This window comes from Arachis duranensis, chromosome 5 (assembly GCF_000817695.3).
Source record: "Arachis duranensis cultivar V14167 chromosome 5, aradu.V14167.gnm2.J7QH, whole genome shotgun sequence".
In the NCBI taxonomy this organism is placed as follows: domain Eukaryota; kingdom Viridiplantae; phylum Streptophyta; class Magnoliopsida; order Fabales; family Fabaceae; genus Arachis; species Arachis duranensis.
In genome coordinates, this window is record NC_029776.3 from 37,109,834 (window position 1) to 37,114,901 (window position 5,068).

Consider the following 5,068-nt stretch of genomic DNA (forward strand, 5'->3'; position numbering starts at 1 on the left):
AGTAAATCTATAGAGAGTAGTGCCCAGAAGTGCCAAGCTCCTCTCTAGTTCAAAACTACTCCTATATATACTACTCCTCATAATCTTCTAGTGTGTTCTTCAAGTCTTGGATGTGGGCTCTGGACCTTGAGTTGAAGCAGTTCTCATCTTTAGTGGGCCCAGCTTGCAGAGAAATATGAGTTAGGCTTGGGCATTTAGTGAGATTAACGTTGAGTCACATTTTTGGGTGCGAGAACGTTAGTGGCATTCAATTTTTCCACTAACGTTCCACCCTTATATACCCACATTAACTCCAACGTTAGTAGTCTTAACGTGACTACTAACGTCTCCTATTCAATCCTTGGCCAATGTTAATGGGACTCACTTTTCCCATTAACGTTGGCTTGCCTCTTGCCCCTACGTTAAGTCTCACGTTAGCTTAGCTAACGTGGCTCTTAACGTGCATGTTATTCACCTTCGAGAGCGTTAGTGACACTGACCTTTGTCACTAACACTCCAATTGCCTAAAGTTCCTACGTTAGGACTCACGTTAACTAAGTTAACGTGGCTCTTAACGTAGTAAATGAAGCCATCTCCCAACGTTAGTGACAAAAGTGAGTGTCACTAACATTGGTTCTTTGAATTCAACTCCACGTTAACTTTCACGTTAACAATCTTAACGTGAGGATTAACGTAGGCAATGCTAATGATCCAACGTTAGTGACAACAGTGAGTGTCACTAACGTTGGCGTTGTTGCTCCTCTTCCACGTTAGAGTTCACGTTAACTAAGTTAACGTGACTCTTAACGTGGGACATTGCCTAGTTTCCCAATGTTAGTGGTGTTCACTTTTCTCGTTAACGTGGAGTTCCCCTTTTTCTTCTACGTTAACTACCACGTTAACTTAAGTTAACGTGGCTATTAACGTGAGTTATGGATGGCTTCGCAGGCGTTATTGGTGATTACTTTTCTCATTAATGTTGCAAGCTCCTTGCCATTCCACGTTAGTATTCTCGTTAACTAAGTTAACGTGAATGCTAACGTGGTTCTTTCATGCTTCATTTGTCCTGAAATCAAGCAATTAAAGTGCATCAAAGCTCTAGCCAAAGTCATGAAATTATGCATCATCAAGTTATCATGCAATTCTAGCAAAAATCTCATGAAATCATGCAAAATTCACAATAGTTGCTTGAATCAATGTGTAAGTATATTTTCCCCCAAAACTTGCCTTATTCACTAAGAAAATGCATGAAACTACCCTAAAACAGTAAAGAAAAGCTCAGTGAAACTGGCCTAGATGCCCTGGCATCACCGATCTTCAAAAATCACAACAAAAGCTTCCTAATCAATAACATGCATTTTCTAGCAATTCTAAGGGAGGACGACTCGGGAGATTAATACTCTCGATTGTAGATTGAAGAATTGTTTGATGTGAGATTTGAGTGTCGATTAGACTATACTCATGATTGTATTCACTATTAGATTCTATATCGACATACAAAATTTCATTTATCAGCTCTCCATATTTTCAGACATGATTGAAAGGTTTATTGAGGTGTTTATGGATGACTTCTCTGTATTTGGTAACACATATTCTGATTGCTTGCATCACTTAGCCTTGGTTCTAAAGAGATGCCAAGAGACCAACCTTGTTTTAAACTGGGAAAAATGCCATTTCATGGTTACAGAAGGAGTGGTCCTTGGTCATAAAATCTCAAAAAGGGGCATAGAAGTGGACAGGGCAAAAGTAGAGGTGATTGAAAATTTACCCCCACCTTGTAATGTCAAAGCAATTAGAAGCTTTTTGGGATATGCTGGTTTCTATAGGAGGTTTATTTGAGACTTCTCTAAGGTTGCCAAGCCATTGAGCAACCTACTTGTCTCTAATGTGCCTTTTGTTTTTTATAATGAATGCATGTTAGCTTTTGAGGAGCTTAAGAACAAATTTTTCTCTGCACCTATCATAGCACCACCATGTTGGGATCTACCCTTTGAGTTGATGTGTGATGCATCAGATTTTGCTGTGGGTGCTATTTTATGACAGATGAAGAATAAATTGGTGCATGTCATTTATTATGCCAGCAAGGTCCTTAATGAGAATCAAAGGAACTACACCACTATAGAGAAGGAATTACTTGCCATTGTCTTTGCTTTTGATAAATTTTGATCATATCTCATTGGTTCTAAAGTAATTGTATTCACTGATCATGTAGCACTCAAGTACTTGCTTACCAAACAAGAGTCCAAGCCAAGGCTAATAAGATGGATCCTGCTACTTCAAGAGTTTGACATCGAAATTAAGGATAGGAGTGGAGCAGAGAACAATGTTGCTGACCACCTCTCAAGGATCCTATGAGAAGAAGAAGGAGCACACCATCTTGCAGTGAATGAAAGCTTCCCTGATGAGCAATTGATGATGATACAAGAGACCCCTTGGTTTGTTGACATAGCTAATTTCAAGGCCATTGGGGAACTACCAACCAACATCAATAAACACATGAGGAGAAAGCTCATCAAAGATGCCAAACACTATATCTGGGATGAGCCATATTTGTTCAAAAAGCGTGCTGATGGGATCTTGAGGAGGTGTATATCCCATGGAGAAGGACAAGAGGTGCTTTGGCAATGTCATGGATCTGCATATGGATGCCATTTTAGTGGAGAAAGAACAACAGCCAAGGTGCTCCAATGTGGATTCTACTGGCCGAGCATTTTCAAGGATGCAAAGGAGTTGGTGTCAAGGTGTGATGAATGCCAAAGGGCTGGCAATCTACCTAGGAATAATGAGATGCCACAGAGATTTATAATGGAGCTAGAACTATTCGATATATGGGGGATTGACTTTTTGGGGCCTTTTCCATCCTCATACTCAAATAATTATATACTTGTGGCTGTAGATTATGTGTCATAGTGGGTGGAGGCTATTGCCACCGCCATAAATGACAACAAGGTCGTAGTGAGCTTCTTAAGAAAGAACATTCTCAGTAGGTTTGGAGTTCCCAGGGCACTCATTAGTGATGGAGAAACACATTTCTGCAATAAACAACTGGAAGCACTCCTTCTCAGATATAGAGTCAAACACAAGGTGGCAACCCCTTATCATCCGCAGACCAACGGGCAAGCAGAAGTTTCCAACAGGGATCTAAAAGGGATTCTTGAAAAAATTGTTGGAAGCTTAAGGAAGGACTGGTCTAAGAAGCTAGACGATGCTTTATGGGCCTACAGGACAGCCTTCAAGACCCCCATTGGGATGTCACCATACCAACTGGTATTTGGCAAGGCTTGCCACTTGCCAGTTGAACTGGAGCATAGAGCCTTCTAGGCTCTAAAACTACTGAACATTGATGAGCAAGCTGCTGGAGAAAAGAGGCTAAGGCAACTCAACGAGCTGGAAGAATTTAGGAACCAAGCATATGAGAATGCAAAGATCTACAAAGAGAATACAAAAAGATGGCATGATTAAAAGATAGCAAGGAGGGAGTTCACTGAAGGACAAAAGGTGTTATTGTACAATTCTAGACGTAGGTTCTTCCCTGGGAAGCTTAAGTTTAGATGGTCTGGACCCTTTACCATCATCAAAGTGCACCCCTATGGTAAAGTGGAGCTCATGGAGGACAAAACACAGAGAACCTTCACTACAAATGGCCATAGACTCAAGCATTACCTGGGGGACTCACTAGATGAAAGGAGAGTGAGCTACCACTTCAACTGAAAAAGGAAGAACGTCAAGCTAGTGACGATAAAGAAGCGCTAGTTGAGAGGCAACCCAACACTTTATATCCTTTTGATTTACTGCTTTATTAGAAGTAGATTGTGAATATTAGCTTAGGAAGTTAATTTCAGTTTTGATAGTTAGGATAGATTTATGAGTTAATTTGTCTCCTATTTTTTTGGAAGTGTAGCTGGATGAAAGCATTTACTGATGATGATGAGTGATTGGGCTAAGAACTAGCTAAAAAGCTAAGTTTGGTGTGGCCACTCACCAACTTGATCTAGGCTTACAACCATTTGGATAAATTAAATTTTTAAAGAGTAAGCCCAGAGATTAAGTTTGGTGTGGCCCCACCATACGAGAATCAATTAGCAAGCCCAATACCACTCAATTTGGAAGCATTTAATATATTGGTGGAGGCTTGAATGAGAATTTTAATGTGTTCAGGGGAGATTAGAAGCAAAGAATATGAAAGAATTGGAATTACTTCTTTCCCATGAATACATTAAAAACCCAATGATGAACCCAATTTATTGAGATGCAAATGAATTAAGTTTGGTGTCCCAAGGGACACCCATCAGTTGCAACTCCATTTACTAGCATTGAAAAGGAATGTGGAGGATCATTTTGTCATTACTGATGGGGTTTTCGGTTTCTTTTTTTAGGAGATTGAATGGGGCCCACTTGATAAATAACAAGAAGGTCAAAGTGTACTTACACTTTGGAACTCAACATATTCAGAGGGCACAGTGGGATAAGGGTTGGCGCCTCTTCCCACACTAGGCACCACTCCCCAAGTGGAAAAAATTGAATTCTCTTCTTTTCCCACCATTCAAACCACACCCTTCACTCCTATAAATCCCCTCACCTTCCCATTCCCTCCCACTTCAGAACCCATTCCATACACAAAACAAACTCACATAGACCCTTCTTTCTCTTTTCTCGTTCTTCTTTCTCTCTATCTTTCTACTTGATTGGGACAATCAAGTGCTAAGTTTGGTGTTGGGGCAAAACTTTATTTTGCTTGTGTTTCTTTGCAACACTCCATTAATATCTCATAACCCTCAAACAATCTCTCTCTCCACCCAATGGCACCACCAAGATCCTCAACCTCAAAGAAAAGAAAGACCAAAGAACCAACCTCCGGTTCCTCAAACTCAAACTTCAATGAGTACAAATTCCTCTCAGCATTCAACCAAAACCAATTCTATGATTGGGTGAGTGAGAGGGAGATCATCCCAGAGGTCGGCTTCCAACGGGGAAGGAATGAACATATTGAGATCAACATTGAGATCAACAACAGGGGATGGGCACTCTTTTGTAACCCACCAAAGAAAGTGGTGGAAGGAGTGGTAAGGGAGTTTTATGCCAATGCCGT